This window comes from Rattus norvegicus, chromosome 1, assembly GCF_036323735.1.
Source record: "Rattus norvegicus strain BN/NHsdMcwi chromosome 1, GRCr8, whole genome shotgun sequence".
NCBI classification, from domain to species: domain Eukaryota; kingdom Metazoa; phylum Chordata; class Mammalia; order Rodentia; family Muridae; genus Rattus; species Rattus norvegicus.
The window spans coordinates 264,037,732-264,061,714 of record NC_086019.1 but is presented as its reverse complement, the minus strand read 5'-3'; the positions used below and the strand labels follow the sequence as shown (position 1 = coordinate 264,061,714).

The following is a 23,983-nucleotide window of genomic DNA, read 5'->3' as shown; positions in this document are numbered from 1 at the left end:
GTCTAATTTTTAGTCTCTCTCTCTCTCTCTCTCTCTCTTCTTTCTCTCTTACTTAGTAATAGGGGGTAAAATTGGTATGGGAATAAAGATTGAGAAAAAGAAGAACCCACAAAATAGCAAAGACTAGCTACACTCTGTATCTTGCATCCAAGATGTGGTATCTTTCACTATTGGGTGAGCAACCTTGGGGAGTGGCAAAAGCCTATACTGTTTCAAGGTTTCTAGAGCCTTCCAAAATATATATTTTTAAATTTTTTTTTTTGATTCTGGGGATTGAACTCAAGGCCTTATGCAAGTGCATATGCTACCACTGAATGTAGGCCTACAGTTTTCAAAACCTACTTTAATAAGAGTACTTAAATGCTTTAACCTCCCTTCAAGCCAACCATTTGCCAGAGGTAGTAGAAAGGAGAGGTTAATAGGGCAAAAGAGGATGGGGACCTGTTCAGAAACAGTTCTGTGGGGTGATCCCAGTCTTCATTGTTTGTATAGCAGCAGTTCAGTTCACAGGAATCAGTGGGAGTAATGCCACTTGCAAACGCCATTCAATGAATCAGTGATGGCAGTTCAATCCAGAAGAAACCTCGAGGCTCTGCCAAAAAGCTCAAGTCTGTGGAAGCATCAGGAAGCCACCTGAGCACTGCCAGAAGTTCTATGGTACGCTTCTCTCTAGGAAGTGGTGACAGTCATCACCAAAGAAGGTGAGGCAAGCCAATGCCCACAGCGTCAGCAAAGCCCAACAAAGACCAGCAAGGAGTGGCGAGGTGAACCAACTCCACACAGCACTGTCCGCTGTCTGTCGGGTTATACTTATATACCTTCTAAACATCACATGTTCTCCCAAGTGTCCACTCTAGCAAAACACCATGTACAGGCAGCTTCCAGAAAAACACAACATGTCTGTTCTCATCAAAACATCCTCTGCACGTCTGCTTTAGCAGAAACATCACCTTATTCGACAGTTTCTGGAAAAACGTCCCACAACACAACTTAGTCCCCAAAGAAACCGGAAACCTCCACCTCAGCTGAACCTCAAAACGTTTCTTGATTTAATCAACTTGGCTGACATTTATTGAGTATCCGATAGTTTATCATGGAGTAAACGATCACATTCACTGAACTACCACCGACAAGCTGCATGGCTCTAGGCTATTCGATGTCTCTAGTCTTAAAATCATCACCTCTGAAATAGCATTAATGAGGTGTGAGGATTAAGTTCTGTATGGAGAGGGCTTATTACCATAACTTACAGGTTAATTATTTTGATGCTCTTTACCAGTGTGGAGGAAGAAATGAAAACATGGTAGCCTTTAACATGTGCTAGTGTGTGCTTGTGCCTGTAGGCAAAACTGACTTAGTCTGGAGTTGCCTACTGTGCTAAAGGAGCTCCCAGCTGCTGGTCAATTATTTAAAAGGCATCAGCACCAAAATTTCCCACAGAGAACAATTTTTCTTCTATTTATTGCTTGCATAGCCTGTGATTTATCAGGGGACGATTTGTTTTTATCTAAATTTGGAAGTTGAGCCACAGTCTCTGATGGCCATGAGGGATTGTGGGATGTCAAAAGAGATGCAGAAACACATAATGGGATTTTATGAGTTAAAGCCATTCAGCTGTTGGAGGAAATTTGAAGACTGCAGGAAAGGAAAGCAGAAGAGGTGGTAGGCCATGTTTTGTGTTAGTCAGACTTACAGGTGGTGTACTGTACTGCTCACTGCTTGAAAGTGAGAGGACAGGGGATGGGTCAGTCACTCGGCAAGAGGAACTGTTTGACTTGAATCTATTACAACAATAACATCGTTGAGGTTCCTGACTAAGCATACCAGGAGTAAGCCAAGCATTGGCATTAATAAAGCAAACATCACTGAGACCAAGTCAGGCTCATGGGGGTCAGGACTCCTGGGCACCAGAAGGATAGAACCATGATTACCACAAGAGGATGAAGGCGGAGGGATGGAGGGATTCTGTTTTGTCTGCAGGACATGGAGACAGGGATAATTCTAGCTTGTAGAGGCATTTCTGGTTTGTTAGGGAAAGAATCATGAATATGTAAACATGGAAATATCTTTTAGATAGCAAATATAAACAAACCACCCTGGGACATAGGTGTCTTCTCTCTGAATTTCCATAGAAGGGAAAAAAGCATGAAACGATAAAAGATCAGAAGGAACTTGCTAGAAGGGCAGGAAGGGAGGCCATTACCTCTTCACTCCGTATTTCTTCATGTGGCTGGTGGCTTATATATTTTAACTGTGGTGACTGTGGCTTTCTCTTCCTGACCCTTTATTTTGTATAAACATTGCTATTTCAATCAAGTTAATCTAGGTGGAGATTTCTTGGCAAATCTAAGCAGTGTGTTTAAAGAGAAAAGCAAGACAATGATTAATGCTCAGTGTAGAGCAGTGACTCTTTCTGAGGGGAGAAGGAAGGAAACCGGGAGGGAGGTGGTGATGATGGGGAGGAGAGGTGGTCAGGTAAGCGTTGCAGAGATGCTTCACTCTCGGAAGAGATTCGTTTCCTACTTAGTACAGAAAATGACTCGAGCTTAACTCCACACATCAGTGGTTTTCTCCGGAGAGCTGCTTTCTGTGTTATCCATCTTCCCCTCATGAAATCAAAGCAGTTCATCCCTGATCTAGACAATTTCACCTGCAACTCTGGATCCCAAGGCAAGGCTCTTTTGCCTCCGACTTTTCTGGAGAAAAGCTGTGATGTCTTTCATACCAGTCCTCCTGGGAGCATGGCCTGGTGTGTGCTGAGACAAGAGCTTTGGACTCGAAGAGTCTGGGGCTTAGACCCTCATTGGGATGCTTCCCAAGTGGTTGGCTTAAGCAGTTAGTTCTTGGATCCTGACTAAACTCATTTGCAGAGTAGGCACAACACCAGTCTGGAAGCGTGCTGCCATTGTTAGAGATGAGGGCTGGCAATGATTACCATGGCTAGGGCTTGTAGAAGCTGACTCAAAATGCTGGATTTCTGAGAACCACTAACCACCATTAAGTGACTCTTTCTGGTAGAATTCATCATGATTAACAGCAGCATTGCTCTCGTGAGGGACAACTCACTTGTAAATCACCACCTGCAAATTTGCTCTATCTTCCAAATAAAAAAAATGCACCCTTTATTTAGGCATTCCCTTTCCTGTGGCAATTTAGCATTTCTGGCTTGCATTTCATGATGGGCAGGGCTTTCATTGCATCCCAGTTTTGGCTGTGAGAGTCAGAGTGAATTTCATATACATGTGTAGACTATTTTAATGTGGACTGTTCCAGGTCAGCAGGTTTTTTTTTTTTTTTTTTTTTTTTAGAAATTGAATAACATTCCTCTGGGCCAGATAGCATTTACCTATGCCATTCCTGGGACTAGAAGAGTTCTTTAATGTCAAGGAATCCTATTTTATACTTTTTATGTCCCAAGTGCCCAACAAGGGAGTTCTTTGAATTGAATTTTGTCATTTATGCAAGGAGGTGTTTTCAGGATGCTCAATGCATACATATTGCTAGATGATGGGATCAAGTCCTGACTCAGGCAGGATGTAATTTTACAATTCGAGAGGGAAGAAGGAGGAGAAGGAGGACAAAGAGGAGGAAGAGGGAGAGGAGGAGGAGACAGCTATTAAACAGGTAGTTTTATAAAGAATTAAAGGCTGTTGATAATAAGCAAGGATAAAGAGAATGCCATGTAACATGGGGATCTAATGGCATCAGGATGTTGTGTCGTGTTTGGGTACCTGCTTATAGTGAGCCAGAAGCATGAAGCTTTCTCTAGTTTAGATCCCAAGGAGCTAAGTGTTTGAGTTAATGTTCCTCTTCCAGACAAAGATGAGGGTGTCTCTTGTAGAGTAGCCTAAGTTAGGTGCTTACGCTATACATGGTCACTGTATCTCTGGTGTGGCCGGAGTTGTTAGGGTCAGAGCCTGAACTCTGGCAGCCCTGACAAGCAAGGTGCTGTCTATAAGTACTCAGTAGGTCAATGAAAGAGATAGTCCATAGTGAAGAACAGGAGAGAGAATTTACCCATTGAGGTCACACTGGGGACAGGAGCAAAGTGGCTTCCTGCCAGACACCTGACATTAGCTTGTTTAAACAGAGAGTGGTAGACACTGTAACCAAGCCATCCTACGTCAAGGTGCGACCCCACCCATAACTGCCCAGTCTTCCTGGGACATCAGTTCCTTCTCTGGCTGGGACCAAGCTACAGCCCTTTCCTTCTCCCTCTGTGAAATTCCTGCAGAAATCCTGAGTTTTTGGGGTCCAGGGCTTCGAAAGTATGATGGCTGAAGTGGGGTGGGGACAGGTGAAAGGTCTTCATTCCTCCGGGATAGTTACGGGGCCAGCCATTCTTACTGCTGACAAGGGGAAACCCCAGCTGCACAGAGACCTCCTTGTGTCTAGTTTCCCTGAACCTGCAGAATACCTTGCCTTCTGATTCTAAGCAGTCCTCTGTGTGCAGTGGCTTGCTTTTCTCTCTAATATTTTTAGTAACAACATTTTTTTTTTCTTCTTGAGATCATAGGCCCAACACAAAAGCTGTCATGGCAGATGAGCTGCCTGAATTGGTGGTGGAGGATTAGCTTGATACCTGCGAGTTTCTCCTTTGCTACTTCCTCCTACCTCCAAATTACTTTGGAAGGACCTAAGAGCTGTGCACAGCTTTGATTTAAACCATTGTGCCACACGTTACTGCAGGTCTCAGCTCACCTCCTTCCCCCCACGGCTTAGTTGCTACTGGATGAGCACAATTAAATGCCAGCAGTCATTATAGCTCAGCGACTGCAAGGGAGATCTCACTACACCAGCTAATGAGCAGGCCCTGCTAAATATTCATGAGCGTTAATATCATCTGAGCCCCTCTAATCTCTGGCTCATTTAGATTTGTACCTGTGAGGCTCTTATGTAAACAAGAAAGCTGAACCGGTCAGGGAAGCAGAGCCTTGATGCCAGCATGTGTGCTTGCACCAAATATTTGTTGATTTGATCCCCTAGGGCAGCCTCAGGCAGAGAAAACATTTGAGCAGTCTAAAATGAAGACCGTGCACCTCCCGCCCCTCCCTCCCCCCGGGACCCAGCGCAGACACAGATTGTCTGACCTTGTCCTTGAAGACTTTACAAGTCACTTGAAGCCAGAGCATGCACCTTGAAATGGTTAAATAGTCCTTTAAGTCATCAAGAACCAAATCAGGTGCCATCAGCTGGCTGGTGCTCTGAGGGATCAGAGGAGAAAGCTTAACAGGAGCAAAATGGGCTAACAGGGGTTATCAACTGAGCTAAGGAGCTCTTTTCTCCAGGTCTCCAGATCTTGATAGAGATTACAGGGTTTGAGGGAAAGGTCTCAGGGCAAGGGCAGCCATGGAAGTAAGAAAACAAGAGCTAATATAAGCGTGCAGAGGAAGAAACATAGAGGAAGTGAGTGAGTGCAGAAGTCTGGATAAGGAAAAGGCACGAAAAGAAGATGAGGCGTTGGCCAGTGGCATACACCCGCTGCAGGACACAACCCCAGGAAGACACAGCGAGAGAAGAACATAGGAAGGGGCAGAGCCACATATGTGAGACCTGAGAGAGGGACTCTTGCTTGATGTTGCCACCCATATGGAGCTCTTCCAGGCTCCTGGGCAGAGGAGTCGCATTCTGGAAATATTACTTTCCTAGCATACTTTTTGAAAGTTGAAAAGATGCTGCTTCTCTTTTGAGCATGTCCCTAACTGGGGCTTCCCACACTCACAAGCTTGCAGTCTTTAGTACTAGAATGAAATGCTGGAGGTAGGATATATTACAGTGGAAAAAAAAATGCTTACCTAGGTCCTAGAGCTGGGAGGATCCAATCTGGGGATGACATCCTGGAGGCAAAGAGCTGAGTCGGAGCAGAGAGTCATGTGGTAAGAGACTCCTTTGTCTATCTGGTTTCTTTCCCCTCCGTATTCTCATCATGAAGGCCCTCTTACTACTATGAATATGCAATCTTGGATGTTAAGCTCTTGCAAGAGTTTGGGGGTCAGCACAATCTAAGGATGACGACATAAAATAGAGTTGGTTTAATGAAGTTGTTGATGGTGATCTCTCATGACTTAACAATGATTCTCATCTGATAAGCAGTGAAATCCCGATAACAATGTCCCACAGTAATAATTTTGCAAACACAGGCATTAAATCCAACTTTTCTGTTGGGTACATATCACATCTGACATCTCTAATGATGATGGCGATTTCTGGGGCTGAGGAGCTCAGATTTATTTTCTGATCCAAAGCCTGGTTTTTCACAATCTGGAGGGACGAGAAGATTGGGTCCCTCAGATCAAAGTTTAAAGAGAGGCTGGAAGTTGACAGACTTGTAGTGTAATAATGTGCATATGTAATTTGTTTTATTAAATGTTCAACATATGAGACAAGTTAAAAAGTACAAATAAAATTCAATTTAAAATTGAAAAAGTTAATACCGGAGCTTCTATCTCCAGCAAATTTCCCACTGCAGAACCTGAGTGGGTTGTTCCTGTGGAGGCCACTGACTACTGGTTGCATCGATTTCTGCTTTTCACGCTAATTGTCTAAAACGTTTTACTGTGGGGCAAGGCAAGCTCCTGGTGGACATTACAGTATTTTCCTCTTTGCTCATTTGGAAAAGATTTGAAAAATACTACTCAAATGTTTCAACAGGTGATTCACAGACCTGAGGAGCTCTAAGTATGCTGATGCCGTTGTCTTAGAGTTGAACTGTTTTCTCTTAGCTACAAAAAAATTAATAGTTTGGGTTTGGAAGGAAGAACCACACCTGTGTTAAAGGTTCTACAAGGCTAAAGGATTGAAATGCAGTTATGGAGAATTAAAATGTTTTAGACTAGAATTAAATTATCTTGGGCTAATTTTACTTCCTTGGGAAGTCTTCTTTGCTGAGTTCTATGTTTGGCCTAACATTCTGTGACCATCAAATGTGTTCTTGATAAGCCACTAGCTTCCATCAGCCTGGAAGCTAAGATCATGTCTGAGAACTGTAACAATTTCCCCCACTCTGTCAGAAGCCTGCCCACTGTGGTTCTCACCAGTGCATGTAATAAAGTCCTTGACTTAGGACTTTCTTTGTTTTGTAACCACATCCACAGTGGAACATTGTATCTGAAGCAAGCCGGGCATGTTTTCTCTCATATCTGGCACCAGAACAAACAACTATGTTACATCCTGTGGGATGAGAGTTGGAACTTTTCCTGACTTTCTTTCTGCCCTTATGAGATCTCATTTTCATGTACCCCCTACCCACAGGGAAATAAAAAAAGAAAGCTTAAAAGATGCCATTTTTAAATTTTGTTCTTTGTAGCCCTGCCTCATTTCCTCTGTTGGTGACCTTCAGGAAACACCAGGCACATGCTGCTTTAGGGCTGCCTTAAGTAGGATGCTGCTCTTGACTTCACTGGTGTTTCCTGGGATTGCTCACCTGCTGTGATGGATGGAGCTCCGTCCAAAGCTTCAATTCTGGGCCTGTGCACAGAGGAACACTGATGTTCTTGTCCCATCAGCTGCAGGGGAAACTGCTCTTCAGTGGAGATTTGAAGTAGAGAGTGAGCGCCTCTGGAGGGTGGGACCTTCTTCAGGGCACCTATGCTATATCCATTTGCTTTAGTCTTGACCTTTGGCTCCATCTTACCTTTCTTCCCTAATGGTTTCATTCCCAGATTGATGCACTTTATGGATGGAGTTTCTGTTAGGCTTGCGGACAACTACTGAGGCTGAAGCACCCCACTGCTTCTCTCCCCACCTCAGGATGCTCCCTCTGAGCTACCTGGGAAGGTCTTGGTTATGGGGTTGCTGCTGAGTGAACTATGAAGTGTTACTCTTGAAAAGTATCTTCCCCCTCCTATCCTGTGACACTGAAATAGACCCTTGAGAATGTCCAAGGGAGCATTAGAAGAAAGATAAACATTTATTGATGGTTTTGTCTCATTTTTTGATACTTAAAAGATTTTTCCCTCTTTAAACACTACATGTTGTCTTCAACCTCTTTCTTCCTTTAAATAAGAGTATAATGAAATGATCTGAAGATTTATGAGATGAATCTTGCAAACCATGGACCCATTGCACGGACAGGGAGCTGCAAAAATAGTTGAAAGAAATAGCTATGGATCTGGTTGTACCTGTTGGAAGAGAGATAAACAAGTGAGGAAAAAAGCAAAGTGATATTAAATTTGGGCATGTTCTCTGGGAGGACAGGCAGTCTGTGGAGCCCCAGCATTGATACATTAATCCCTGTGTTGCTTCATTGAGCAAATGATTCTACCATACTATTGACGTGGCTTTAGATATGAGTGTTTAAGGATACATCAAAAGTGATTTCTTCCAGTGAAATAGTCAGTGCAAAAGAGTCAGATGTAAAGTAAGGGTCTTACTAGCGTAGGTGTAAAAGCAGAGAGCACCCCGGGAACAATAATGGGACAGGAAAAGTGGGAAAGGAAGCGGCTCCATTTGTACAGTGCTAGCTACCTTTCCTAAAAGACTGTGGGATGCCAGGTGTGCTGGTGCAGGCCTTTCATCCAAGCCCTAGGGAGGCAGAAGCAGGTGGATTTCTGTGAGTTTCAGGCTCACCAGCGTGGTCTATATTATGAGTTCCAGAATAGTCAGAGCTATGTAGTGAGGACCCCCTCTATGACACACGGTAGAGGAGTATGGTGCTTCCTCCACAGAAGACTACTGCCCAGGATTTCTGTGTCGCTGCAAATGACAGGACAATGCTAGGAAGGGGAACGTTTTGTCTCTCCCTGCCTACCTTCCTGAAGAAAGGGAAGCGTTTGCCCAGTGATAGAAACTTGACTTACCCTGTGCTGTGTTGCATGACTCTCCTGCAGGCCCCTTCCTAGGTCTCCTGGGTTCTTATTCTGAGGGTCAGCTGCTAGGGCAGGCTCGTGGGACTTTCACGCTTGCTCAGTGAGTATTTGCAGAGTTTGCTCTGCTACAGGATTGAGGAATACGCCAGGAGGAAATTTGCACTTGAGGACTGAGGATGTGTCTCAGGAGAGTGCTGGACTAATATGCACCAAGCTGGGCTCCATCTCCAGGTGTGGTGGCACATGTTTGTAATCCTAACCCTGGAAGTGGAGGCAGGGGGATCAAGAGTTGTTAACGCACCATAGGCTACTTCCCTAATTCAATTCTTCTGGGCTACATGAGACTGTCTCGAGAGATAATATTTACCTTTTGGCCTTGGGACTGAGGAAAGTTCTGTGATTCTTCTTGACCTAAGGACTCTAGTTCCAGTGATGATTAACTGTGCTGCTCCTCTCGGAGTTTAGGTGTTTGCCGTTACCAACTAGAATGCACAAAGTACGTGGGTCTTCAGAATCCCTTATGTATAGATGTCTTGTTTGATGTTCATAACAGCCTGATGAAAAGGCTGTGATGGGGTTGACTCTTCCTATTTTGCAGCGAGGCACGGAAAAGCTATGCAGAACCATAGAATGCCAGCAATATGAACTTCTGATTGAACCATGGTTCTGGCCCATAATGCACGAGCTCTCATGACGGGAAGTTCCCTAAGTTTTCTGGGTCTGTTTCTTGCTTTGTAAAACTGAAGCATTCTTCACATTCTTCCCCAAGTTCTCATGAGACCCAGATGTTGAATACAGAGAAGATCCAGCCAGATGTCTGATGTAGAATAGGTAAGACATGGGTATGTGACCAGCCTTGGAGGTGAGTAGTGAAGCTAGAGAAGAGGTCTGAAGGATCCAGGAAAGCAGAGACTGAGAAGCACCTAACTGAGACACCCATCAGGAGGTGGGGAGGGACTAGGGTGAGGGTGGGGGTGAGTGTGTGGGTAGGGATGAGGTGGGGGTGGGGGTAAAAGTAGGGGTGGGGGTGGGGATAGGGGTGGGGGTGGGAATTGGTCTTCTGAGGGAAATTCCACAATGGAGTGCAGCTCTCTCCAGGACAGCCTCATGGGCACACTGGCCATGCCTGAGGGTAGGAGACTATTGTTTTTATTTACAGAAGCTGAGAGAAGGATTTACAAATCTCTAACTGGTTAAATTCACTGAGCGGCAGCACCTTTCTCCTCAGGACAGATCCTAATTCTTCTGAGGGGACCTTTAGCCGCATGGTAAACTTGTGTGGTGAAGGCAAACCTGCTCCTGGAGGAGAGGAGCCACTGGCATTATTTTATTATTTTATCTTAATTTTATACTGGCTTGTGTGTATGTGTGTGCACACATTAGCCCGTGTAGAGGCCAGAGCTCAATGTTAGGTGCATTTTCTGTTTCCTCTCCACCTTCTGTATTGAGTCAAAGCCTCTCACTGCACCTGCAGCACCCCAATATGTCTACACTGGCAGCCCAACAATCCTCAGGGCTGCTTCCGTCTCCGAATCCCCAGTGCCGCGATTCCAGGTATGAGCTGCACGCTTGGCTTTTTAAAATAAAATTTGAGATTCAAACTCAGGTCCTCAAGCTTGTGAAATGACTGCTTTACCAACGGAGCTGTCTCTCAGCCCCCACCGCCTTTCAGTTCATGGAATTTCCATCGTCTACACCAGAGTTCTGCATTTCCCACTGCTCAATGAGCATTAGTAAGCAGTACATAAATGCACCCAGGGGCAGAATTATCTGAGCTTGAATCAATGAGAAAGAAGACTTGTAAGATGTGGTATTTGAGACAGACTTTGTAGCAGGAATAGGTTTTGTCTGAAAAAAAAAAAAACCCCAAAAAACTAAAAGCTAAAACCCTTGGAAGTGCTAACAAAACTAGAAGCATTCATTTGTATACATCGAAAGACTAGAAGAGAGCTGTCCGTCTCATAGAGATTTTGAACTACAGCATGATGCGTTCAGTGTATAAATTGGGATTTGTACACTGCAGAATGATGGCAGGGATAGCTAGAGTGTCCCTGAAGTCTGTTCATTCTCCATACAAAATGATGCTCTGCATTTGGGGTTTTCCAGGTTGCTGGTATTTCTGCAACAATATTTCTGAAGAGCTTGCGATGCAGAGTTATTTCTTCCTCGGTAAGATAGCTGGTGGGCGCATGTGGGAGAGAAAAAAATGGCAAAATAAATGACAGGCTTCGATGCATAGGCAGGCCCTCCCACAAACACATCCGAGTTATAACCAAGCAGTCACGACACTCTCCATTAATTTAATGAAATTAATTTTTCCGTACCCCACTTTCTGTGCTACAAAGCACTTTACGATGAGAGGCAAAAGGAGATAATGAGATAATGCTTTATGGAACCACGCCGCATCGAGTTTCCTATCATTAGCAAGACAGAATAATATGTCAGAAATGGTGCAAATAGATGAGAACTCTTAATAGCAACCAGAGACACAGCCTGAAGCAAAATGACGCTCCCAAAACCCTATCCCTACTACAAAAGTAGCCTGGGTGCTAGTGGGATTCTGAGTGTGACTGGGACCAAATGCCTTTCCTTTTACGCTGTGCCAGCCTCAAACAACTGTCTCCATCATCTCTAGGTCATAAGGGTCCTGGTAGAGGAGAAAGACTAAGACTGTGGTGGTTTTGATGAGAATGCCCCTCATAGGCTTCTGTATTTGAATGCTCAGTCACCAAGGAGTAGAGCTCAGAAGGATAAGGAAGATTGTATTGGAGGATGTATGTCAAGGTCAGTTGGGTTTGAGGTTCTAAGAACCTGCGTCAGGCACAGTGTCTCTCTCTCTCCAGCTGCCTCTGGATCAGGATGCAGAAATCTCAGCTATGATCTAAGCATAGTCTCAGAATTATGTCTGCCTGCGTGCTGACCTGCTCCCTGTTGTGACGATAATGTACTAACTGCCCCCCACCCCCCACCCAGTTAGGTGTTTTCTTTTGTAAGGATTTCTTTGCTTACAGTGTTCCTTCCCAGCAACAGGACACTAACAAGGACAATGATGTTGAGAGCCAATGAAAACTCAGTTAAGATTCATTTATGCCAATCACTACCCACTCACCTTGCCTGCCATGTGGCCTGGTCTCCTTGTCTTTAAGGTGGGTGTGGAAACCCGTCGTATGACCCAGAAAACCTGGTACATGTACCGTAGCAGGAAACGATAAAGCGGGCCTGTGTCAAATAAGGTGGAAGGCAAGAGCCTGACCCCCAAGGTTCTCCTCCAGTCTCTCTGTGTGTGCTACGTTTATATGTACACAAACATGGGCACATATTATGTGCATACAAAATACAAAAAGAAGGAAGCAGGATAATCTGTCTTGTAGAGTTACTGTAAGGCTCAGGTCTACAAAACTGTTTTAGCATACTATCCAGCACATAGTAGGTGTTCAACACACACTATCTTTACTTCTGCCTTTCTTAGTAACAAGACCGTCAGATCAGCTGATCTCATGTTTAGATCTTTTGTGCTGCCTCTGTGGGTGCACAGGGAACAGTGTTGCATGGATATTATGTTGAGAGGGAGGTCTACCTGTGTGTAAGGTTATCTTCCCCCCTCCTTTAATCTCCTGTATATGTACTCTACCTTATGTCACTAGTTGCAGAAAGGTATTTTTTTCAATAAATCTTCATATATGCCCACCAGATTCTCTGTTAGCAACAAAAGGAGTTCACGTTTAATAAGATAAATTGTCAAAAGATACCTCACACCCGCCACTCTTGTTATGTGTTGGTGAAGCTCTGCTTTTCTCCCGTCTCCCCCTAAGTGATTTGGTCACTAAGCCTGAAATGGCCCCCTTCTCTCGACAGCTACTGGTTTCAGTGTGTGCACTGTATCTTCCCTGGGCCAGTGTGACCTAAGGGAAATTGTATTAGGAGATCGTTGGGAAGGTTTCTTTTTTCGTTCTTTAATAGAGATTCAAAGTGGCACCTTTCCTTGTCTAGATGTGTAGTATCTGTATATTACAGCATCTGTACAGGATACATGAACTGATAGCTATAGTGAAATCAGCCAACAGAAAAGTTTATAAAGACTCAAAGGATTCAGCTCTTAGTGGCACTGTCTCCAAGACAGTCACCTCTGTATTGGCCCATCACTAAGTATCTATCTATCCTCAAGGCCGTGCCTGAACTCTGCTGGGCTTTCCCTTACTGTGGTGAAGGCATCACAATGCAGGCTGTCAGGTGGGATCCAGTTTGACCCTAAGTTTGTCCTTAAGTGTAGAGGAAGGACCTCATATTTCTTTAGGTGTATAGCGTCCATGCCAGCTTGTCCCAAGCCACCTTCTGAGAAGATGAATCTAGCAACTGTCCAGCTTCCAGGTGCAAAGAGATGGGAAATATCCGAGTCTCTAGGGCAGTCAGGACCTATCCTGCTGGAAAAGAGAAAGGATGTGACCTGCCACTCATGGTGCACCCATTCAGTGCCAAAGCACTTACATATGTTTTGACCCTCTCCCCATAAAGTGTGTTAGCTTCCTTTAGAGGTGGAGACACTTATCTCAAGGATTAAACAGCTGGCCAAGGTCTGCTTTTAAGTGGCAAATCTGGTGTGAGAATGCCAGAACCCAGTTGCTATTTTCTTGACGGAGAGACAGAAACCTGAGACTGATAAAGCCTGGCCAGAATCCAAGTTTAGATCATTTTCTTGAGCTTCATTTATTTAATGTGTTTGAGTAGTTTGCCGCATATGTATATGTGTATGTGTGTGTATATGATGTACATATAACGTATATGCAATGTATATGCATATTACATGTATATGTAAATGTAATCTATGTATATATGTAATGTATGTGCATATGCATATGTAATATTTATGTTTATGTATACGATGTATATGTATGGTGTATACGTATATGATGTATATTATGTATATGATGTATATGATATATGTACATGTATATGTATGTGTATATGTATATGATGTATGTGTATATGTGTATGTGTATGTATGTAGTGTGGGGTAAAAGACGGCTTTTTTTTTTTTTGGTTCTTTTTTTTTTTCGGAGCTGGGGACCGAACCCAGGGCCTTGCGCTTCCTAGGCAAGCGCTCTACCACTGAGCTAAATCCCCAACCCGGCTTTTTTTTTTTTAAATTTTACAGCAACAGATTGTGAACCAACATGGTGGGTGAGAATCCACTAGTAATCCTAGGAGTTGAGAGGAAGTTTTATTTTCTAAGTAAGAGGAGGCCAGCGCCATGTTGAGTCATGTGATGTCTCAAGCTTGGGAACTTTAAACAATGAAACATAGAAGCAGCCTGGGCAGGCAGGCTGTAGATCCCCTGCTGTGTGATAAGAAGTGGCAGCTCAGAGAGTTAGAGATTAAAAGCTACTTTTTAAAGAAAGTTGTTTAGAAAGTCTTTCAGCATACTCATATTCCTTCTAACGTGGGCTCCACGGGAATTTTGGGTTGAAATCCTAGTCAGACAAGCTACTTCTTAATGACAGGTATTATTAGAAGGTGATCAAGTTTGTTTTTCAGAAGAAGAGAGTACAGAGATTACCCGAATCACGTGGGGATTTTCACCCATGGTTCAAACTTAAGGAAAATTAGTCACTGACTCCAAGTAGAGAGTTGTGATAAAAGTCTGTAACACCAGGGAGAGTGAATGCAGACATATATTATAGAAGTTATTAAGGTTAAAGAAAAATCTGAGGCTCTGGGAAGAGAGCTTAACAGATCAATATATTTTGGGTATTAAGGTTAAATAAAAATCTGAGGCTCTGGGTAGAGAGCTTGACAGATCGATATATTTTATCTAAAGTCCTGGTTTGATAAATTGCCTACTTATTGGTATTAGAATTGATAGAAGGTGTTTAGTTTGTTTTATGAATTACCCCGTTAAAGACCATATGGCTTGTTGATGCTGGCTAGCGAGGCTATGTGTTTACTTTTGATATTTACCACAACAGGAAGCTCAGGTTCTCTTAACGTGGGTTCCAAGGGAATTTTGGGTTAATTTCCTGATTTGACAGATTAGAGAAGCCTAACAGGTTTATTGTTTGACACTATTGTTTAGATTACTTCCTTTTTAAAAATCGTTTAATCTTCATAATGGATGTGATTCTATGATTCTCAGATTTCTGACGGGGTTGAAGACTGATTATAGTCTCATAGCCTATCAGGCTGTTAAACGTTGAAAATACTTTGAGTTTTATGGTTATATTATTACTCTGGGAGAGAGTGCCAGATATAAGCTTTCATGGTTACAGACTAAGAAACACAGTATTTTGGGAGAAAGGTTTTTTCTTTGTGTTTTTAAAAAGGGTGATTAGCTTTGAGACATTTTCCAGAGTCAGATTTGATCAGATTTGACAATAGGAGACTGCCTGAAAAACTAGATTCAAGAGAATCAATCAAAAAGATATCTCTATTCTAAACTTTTATCTTGAGAATTATATTTTGCAGAATGTACCTACTTGGATTCCTGATCTCAAGGACTTTCAGCTGGGTCCAGTCAAGACAGGTACATCAGGCTACAACATTGCACTATTTTCCCTATCCCTTGACCCCCAGGGACATCTCAACGCCCATGTAGAGCTTGAAGAAGTTATGGAAGAGTCATCCCCCCAGTTCTCTGGGCTTTTGGGGGCGGGAAGTGGTTATTCTAAAGTTGTTTTTATGAGGAATTTAAAAATGGTTGTAATTTAACAGGGAAGAATGAGCTAAATTGAGTTGTAAAGTCGTAATCTCATTTGGTAACTAAGCTAAAATCATATCTTTGCTTTGATATAGAATTTATTTGTTAAAAAAATTTAAAGTACAAGGTTTAGAGACGGTCCTTCTCTTGAACTTCTGGGTTGATTACACCTGTGAGTTAAGGGCCAAATGGCAGATTCATGGCTCTGAGTTTGTTAGAGTGCTTTCAAGATAATATAAGTTAATTAAAACAGTCCAGATTACCTTTACAAATAGATGGTTTTCAAAAATGCCAGAAATCCACAAAATATGAGATTTAAAGTTATTTATCTTTTGTTTAGACATATCTGCTCCTAACAGTTCCCCTTTGGTAGATTTAATGAAGAAATTGAACATCTCTACATCCAGGTGAGGTAATATTTTGTGGCTGGGCAGCCACTGGACAGGAACTGCCCATTTCGTCTACAGACTAGTACTGTCCAAAAAGGGACACTTTATGCAGAATAGTTGTTGACTGATAATCTCTACTGAGCTGGAATTTTCGACCCTTCGAGGTTTCTGCATTTCACGAATCTGTCAGTTGATTTTGGACTTGTGCTCACATGTTGCTAACAGAGGACTGTGCTGGTGGAGATTTGTCTCTACAACCTCTCAGTTCTGGAAGCCATGTTAGGCTTCCTATGTTTATAGATATTTGGTCATTCTCAGATTTCTGACGGGGTTGAAGACTGATTATAGTCTCATAGCCTATCAGGCTGTTAAACTTTGAAAATACATATTTTATTAGATAGTATACAAGCTGGCCAGGATATAAAAGATTTTAAACCTTTCTTAAGGTGGAATGGATAACTAAATGTTCTGTTTAACTGATAAAATGGATCCATCTCTCCAGCACCAGTCAAGTTTCTTGATGTCATGCCCTGAATTTCTTAAATTACCTACTGTAGCCATGAGTCTTTGATGACTCTGATAACATCAATGAAGAGAGTAGCCAAGATTTTCATACTGAATCATTTACTGTAGTAGGCACTGGGTGGTCAATGGTGGATAAGAAAGATTGTGCCCTGTAGCTTCCTTTGGGGGAGCTTCTCTACTCTAAAGTGGTGTTGAGACTGATGCATCTGGCGAGAGGTCATAGGAGGTCAAGGTCTGCTATAGAGGATTGTGCGTATGAGGCAGTAGGCAAGCATCCCTCTGGGACATGAGGCCTGGGAAAAATTGGTTGAAGGGTGAGATCAGTGATATTTCTGGGTCTTTGAGCATGCTGCCTTCACTGGGACTCGATGCTGTATGTTTCAGGTCTAGGCAGAGGAGTACAGAGGCTCTGAGAGTGATTCAGGTGGGGTGAGTTTATCCCACCCACTCCAGAAAGCGTTATATATACTGCTCTGTGGTTTATGTAGCCCCACGTCTCAGTGAGCAGGAGGTTCAGGAAGGTGGTGTTTGCTTTTCTTCTTTCACTGTGGATGTCTGTAGTGTGGGTTTTGGTGTCTTAAAAAATGTTTATGTTATAAGAATGTGTTTTGGTTTTAATCCCAGGTATGGGATAAGAGGCTGCTTCACAGCAGGTGATTAAGATTTGCCTTGTTCACTAGCAGGGGTGTGATTTTTTCCCCCCAGCTATAGATAGTTTAATTCTGGGGATTGTGGAGGGGGTATGAATGAGAGAGCCCAGAGATGCCTGTGGTGGCTGTTGCCTCTCATACTGTCTTCCCCTACTCCCATTGATGCTGGTCCCTGCTGGTCTCTGCTGGTCTCTGCTGGTCCCTGCTGGTCTCTGCTGGTCCCTGGTGGTCTCTGCTGGTCCCTGCTGGTCCCTGGTGGTCTCTGCTGGTCTTTCCTGGTCTCTGCTGGTCCCTCCTTCTGTGTTTGCTGTTGCATTTGCTGTTGCTGAATTGCTAGTTTGCTGGACTATTGGATAGTCTAAAGATGAAGATTGACTTGCCCCAAGGAACCCAAACTAGCAGGAGGCAGTCTATAGATGTCTATGCTTCCTCCCCCCACCCAAACCTTTCTTTCCTACCTAGTGTTGGAGGATTGGAAGGGTGTTAGGGTTGAATAAGGGTTAGAAGGGAGGTAGAGGTATAAGAACCCAATACAATAGTGAAGATAAACTAACCAATGTCTTATGTCAATGTTTTCTACCCAGAGACCAATGGGAATCCCAAGAAGTCCTAGGAGAGAGATGTAACTCCACACAGATGCATAGCAGCTTCTTCCCAGGGAAGGAGGTGGGATTCTCCGTGCTGTCTCTAATTCCGTGGTGTAAGGATTCCTACTGTGACTTATGCTAAGCTATGCTACCTATGTTGGTAGAAGTGATGTCTACCAACTCCCACAATTAAAGAAACAAAGCAAAATGAAACAGCGAGCCCTTGGGAGTCAGCTGATTCCAGCGCACACCAGAGAGAGACAGTCTGTCCAAAGAAGAAGTGGTTAGCTTCCTGGTGTACCAGGCAGGGAGGTTAAGAGCCACAGGTGATTTCTGGGGGAGGGCAATTGGAGTATTATCAGTGTGAACACCCCCACCCCCACCCCGGGGCTTGCACTTTATCTGCCTTTAAATATAGATTACTTCCTGGCCATTTCTCTTCTTCCCGCCTCTGTCTTTGCAGTATGTTTTTCTTTTACCATTGACTGGAAAAAATATTTAAGAAGGTTAGAGCAAAAGTCTTGCTTTCTGTTTAAACAAGAATAGTTTCTCAGACTTGTTATTGATTTTTTTTTGTTATTCTCACAATGCATCAGGTTAGGAAAAAAAAATCATTGGCTTTGTTTTCCCACCAAGGGAAAGAAACAGCCTCTGGGTTCCTCTCACTGCAAAACCGTTCCTTCTGAAATGCTCCAAGAAAATCTATAGGCCAGCATCCTGGGCAGCCTGACATCCTGGGGCAGCCTGAGAGGGTCCCTTTCCACAGACTTAGAGTTCTGCTGCTCTTTCCTCAGCATGATTTAGGGTTTTATTTCTTTGGCCTGGAAAGGGGGATCCTATTAATAAAAGACCATTCAGAAGTGAGAACATCCCAGTCTCAGCCACTCCATCAGCCGTAGGTTAGTTATAATGTTCTGAGCATCCTGTCTGGTCAGAGGCTTACTTTAAATAGCAAATCTTGTGTGACTGTGGAGAGCAATTATTGGTTGCTGCCTTCAGCGGACAGTTTTAGGGCAGATTAAAAAGATGACTTAGAAAAAGCAATTAAATGGGGTGGGCAACTTTGGAGATGGGAGTAGGCAAAGAAAAAATAGTAATTGGAACTAGAAAGGGATTTGGGAATGAAACGGAAGCTAATTTGTCATTTTTGTATAGAAATCTCCAAGTGGTGATTGCCTGTCTTGCATTACCAGGGTTTTAAGCTCGCACCCTAGAGATGAGTGACTTTTACCATTGTCCTGTCTTGAAGAGGAATTATTAATTGAAAATCAGCAAGACAAGGATTCAAAGCTGCCTCGACACACAGAAAGGCTTTGCTAAAAACCACATTTCCCTGAAAGAACATATTATGGTTAGTTTTTAATTGTCAGTGCAACACAGCCTTGAGTCACCTGGGAGGAGAGAGCCGCAATTGAAGAATTGCCTTGATCAGATTGGCCTGTGGCCACGTCTGCGAGTTATCATCTTGATTGCTAATAGATGTAGGAGGGCCCAACCCACTGTGGGCAGAGTCATTCCCTAGCAGATGTGTCAGGGCTAATAAAGCTGGCTGAGAAAGCTGGTGAGAAGCTTTTCTCCTTGGTTTCAGCCACTGATCTTGCTTGGGGTCCTACCCTGACCTCCCTCAGTAATGGAAGTGAGAAGTGAAGCAAACTGTTTCCTCCTGAAGTTGCCGTTGCTCACATATTGGACACAGCAATGGAAGGAAGCAAAGAGGAACAGAAACCTTAGGACAAAAGGAAAGGCCAGCTGCTTTTTTTTTTTTTTTTTTTTTATTAACTTGAGTATTTCTTATATACATTTCAAGTGTTATTCCCTTTCCCGGTTTCCGGACAAACATCCCCCTCCCCCCTCCCCTTCCTTATGGGTGTTCCCCTCCCAACCCTCCCCCCATTGCCGCCCTCCCCCCATAGTCTAGTTCACTGGGGGTTCAGTCTTAGCAGGACCCAGGGCTTCCCCTTCCACTGGTGCTCTTACTAGGATATTCATTGCTACCTATGGAGTCAGAGTCCAGGGTCAGTCCATGTATAGTCTTTAGGTAGTGGCTTAGTCCCTGGAAGCTCTGGTTGCTTGGCATTGTTGTACTTTTGGGGTCTCGAGCCCCTTCAAGCTCTTCCAGTTCTTTCTCTGATTCCTTCAACGGGGGACCTATTCTCAGTTCAGTGGTTTGCTGCTGGCATTCGCCTCTGTATTTGCTGTATTCTGGCTGTGTCTCTCAGGAGCGATCTACATCCGGCTCCTGTCGGTCTGCACTTCTTTGCTTCATCCATCTTGTCTAATTGGGTGGCTGTATATGTATGGGCCACCTGTGGGGCAGGCTCTGAATGGGTGTTCCTTCAGTCTCTGTTTTAATCTTTGCCTCTCCCTTCCCTGCCAAGGGTATTCTTTTTCCTCATTTAAAGAAGGAGTGAAGCATTCACATTTTGATCATCCGTCTTGAGTTTCGTTTGTTCTAGGGATCTAGGGTAATTCAAGCATTTGGGCTAATAGCCACTTATCAATGAGTGCATACCATGTATGTCTTTCTGTGATTGGGTTAGCTCACTCAGGATGATATTTTCCAGTTCCAACCATTTGCCTACGAATTTCATAAACTCGTTGTTTTTGATAGCTGAGTAATATTCCATTGTGTAGATGTACTACATTTTCTGTATCCATTCCTCTGTTGAAGGGCATCTGGGTTCTTTCCATTTTCTGGCTATTATAAATAAGGCTGCGATGAACATAGTGGAGCACGTGTCTCTTTTATATGTTGAGGCATCTTTTGGGTATATGCCCAAGAGAGGTATAGCTGGATCCTCAGGCAGTTCAATGTCCAATTTTCTGAGGAACCTCCAGACTGATTTCCAGAATGGTTTTACCAGTCTGCAATCCCACCAACAATGGAGGAGTGTTCCTCTTTCTCCACATCCTCGCCAGCATCTGCTGTTTTGATCTTAGCCATTCTCACTGGTGTGAGGTGAAATCTCAGGGTTGTTTTGATTTGCATTTCCCTTATGACTAAAGATGTTGAACATTTCTTTAGGTGTTTCTCAGCCATTCGGCATTCCTCAGCTGTGAATTCTTTGTTTAGCTCTGAACCCCATTTTTTAATAGGGTTATTTGTTTCCCTGCGGTCTAACTTCTTGAGTTCTTTGTATATTTTGGGTATAAGGCCTCTATCTGTTGTAGGATTGGTAAAGATCTTTTTCCAATCTGTTGGTTGCCATTTTGTCCTAACCACAGTGTCCTTTGCCTTACAGAAGCTTTGCAGTTTTATGAGATCCCATTTGTCGATTCTTGATCTTAGAGCGTAAGCCATTGGTGTTTTGTTCAGGAAATTTTTTCCAGTGCCCATGTGTTCCAGATGCTTCCCTAGTTTTTCTTCTATTAGTTTGAGTGTGTCTGGTTTGATGTGGAGGTCCTTGATCCACTTGGACTTAAGCTTTGTACAGGGTGATAAGCATGGATCGATCTGCATTCTTCTACATGTTGACCTCCAGTTGAACCAGCACCATTTGCTGAAAATGCTATCTTTTTTCCATTTGATGGTTTTGGCTCCTTTGTCAAAAATCAAGTGACCATAGGTGTGTGGGTTCATTTCTGGGTCTTCAATTCTATTCCATTGGTCTATCTGTCTGTCTCTGTACCAATACCATGCAGTTTTTATCACTATTGCTCTGTAATACTGCTTGAGTTCAGGGATAGTGATTCCCCCTGAAGTCCTTTTATTGTTGAGGATAGCTTTAGCTATCCTGGGTTTTTTGTTATTCCAGATGAGTTTGCAAATTGTTCTAACTCTTTGAAGAATTGGATTGGTGTTTTGATGGGGATTGCATTGAATCTGTAGATTGCTTTTGGTAAAATGGCCATTTTTACTATATTAATCCTGCCAATCCATGAGCATGGGAGATCTTTCCATCTTCTGAGGTCTTCTTCAATTTCTTTCCTCAGTGTCTTGAAGTTCTTATTGTACAGATCTTTTACTTGCTTGGTTAAAGTCACACCGAGGTACTTTATATTATTTGGGTCTATTATGAAGGGTGTCGTTTCCCTAATTTCTTTCTCGGCTTGTTTCTCTTTTGTATAGAGGAAGGCAACTGATTTATTTGAGTTAATTTTATACCCAGCCACTTTGCTGAAGTTGTTTATCAGCTTTAGTAGTTCTCTGGTGGAACTTTTGGGATCACTGAAATATACTATCATGTCGTCTGCAAATAGTGATATTTTGACCTCTTCTTTTCCGATCTGTATCCCCTTGATCTCCTTTTGTTGTCTGATTGCTCTGGCTAGAACTTCAAGAACTATATTGAATAAGTAGGGAGAGAGTGGGCAGCCTTGTCTAGTCCCTGATTTTAGTGGGATTGCTTCAAGTTTCTCTCCATTTAGTTTAATGTGAGCAACTGGTTTGCTGTATATGGCTTTTACTATGTTTAGGTATGGGCCTTGAATTCCTATTCTTTCCAGGACTTTTATCATGAAGGGGTGTTGAATTTTGTCAAATGCTTTCTCAGCATCTAATGAAATGATCATGTGGTTCTGTTCTTTCAGTTTGTTTATATGATGGATCACGTTGATGGTTTTCCGTATATTAAACCATCCCTGAGCTGCTTTTTAAAATTAGCAGAGAAACTTCTAGAGGGAATTGCGTGGGAGGGGAGATAGGGTAAAATCTCCCCTACCCTCTTTGGATACTGCAGAGGAACCCAGTTCTGCAGTCAGAGGTGGCTGAGTATGGAATCTTGTCCCTGATTGAATGTGTGTGTCTTGCTTTTATTAATGAGCTTTGATTTCCCCATATGACCATGGGATGGGGTCACTTCTAGCACACAAGAGGATTTAATAAGAAAGTAATAGGTCGCCCAATACACATTCAACAATGTGTCTTTCCTTTATAGGGTCTGAGCCCAGATGCAGGTGCTGGTTCACTGTATGGGAGTTTCTGCTACAGAATGATGGATTCTATGGTCCGGGTTAGTGGGAAGTAAGCCTCTGGGACCACTCCAGCTCTCCCGGTCCCCAAGGCCCTGAGACCAGTGGGTGCCAAAACCCTGCCTGGAGATGGCCAGGAGCAAGAGTAATCGTCACACAAGCCGCGCCCATGGACCTCTCCTCATAAATGCTGACTTTGCTCTTGGTAAACAGGTGGTGTACGAGGGGATGGGTACTTCATTTTACTTTTTTGATAGAATTATTACTTTATTATTTTCCCTATAAATAGAGCGCTGACTCATTTCGGTAAAGAAATCAGCAAACACAAACAAACCCACAGAAGAAAATATAAAATACTTAGAATGTTGCCACCCACATCAGAATGCGATTCTTCTCAATTTTTCATTTTTAATGAAGAAAACTTTTCCCACAAGAAAGGATTCTGCTTCGTTATAAGCCTACATTTGTTTCCATACCATCATTATGCTTTTTTTTGTCAATATCATGCCCTTATGTTAATAATACCACCCCTCACCCCCATCCTTGAATGCCATTGTATCTTTGCAGTGACGCCATGGCTCATTCTCTGTTTTCCTGTATCAGTGGTAAATGATTCTTCTAGTTTAGTGTGTGTGCATCTTCCAAGTCTTTTTGTCTTTCTCTGTACAAATCTATGCTGCACTACCAGCAGTTCTCTGTTCTGGCAAAAATCACAATAAAAAATACCTAAATATTTTGCTCATTTATTTGTAATAAAACAAGTATTGCTTTATAATGTAGAAATAAGTATATGAAACTTCATATAAAATATTTTGAAGCCTACATCTAATCTGGTGACTATTGGATGTATGCTAAACACATGTACATAGTTAGACATACATAGAGCTTTATAGTTACACATATATGTATATTTAAAAATGTCTAGTCATGTACATGCATTTTTTAATAACAATGTATCATGAACATATACTCATGGCAAATACATTTTACCACATAGTGTTATTGATTGGATAGTATTTGTAGACAGAATATCTTGTGTCTGCATTGATGTGGCACCTGTCAATTAAAAAAAAAAAACCTATGGCTTGGCAGAAAATAGGAGGTGGAACATCTAGGAGGCAGAAAGGATTCTTGGAGAGAGCCAGGTGGGAGATTTGCCTGAGGAAGGTGTGACAAGATGGACGCTTGGTACCTGCACACAGCTGATTGGCTATGTGGCAGAATATAGATGGGAATAAATGGGTTATATTAAGTTACGATTTAGTCAGAAAAGAGCCTAGGGAATGGCTAAAGTATTTGTAAATATATTTCAAGTCTGAGTCTTATTTCTGGGAGCATGGGATTGGGAGGAAGAACTAGACCAAATTTCAGTGAGTATCCTCTTATACCACTACAACACAATCAACCCTATGTTATCAGTAAT

At 42.9% G+C, this 23,983-nt stretch overlaps 1 long non-coding RNA gene across 2 annotated transcripts; it reads left to right on the top strand.

Moving 5' to 3' along the window:
* The first annotated feature begins 9,867 nt into the window (after positions 1–9,867).
* Positions 9,868–23,293, top strand: LOC102553657 (uncharacterized). Of its 2 annotated transcripts, none has more exons than XR_005499756.2 (4): positions 9,868–15,324; positions 15,839–15,905; positions 17,647–17,728; positions 22,527–23,293. It is a non-coding gene; the product is annotated as an uncharacterized LOC102553657 (long non-coding RNA). The 2 variants fall into 2 exon arrangements; XR_005499757.2 differs by having other exon boundaries at positions 17,647–17,762.
* Positions 23,294–23,983: the final 690 nt, after the last annotated feature.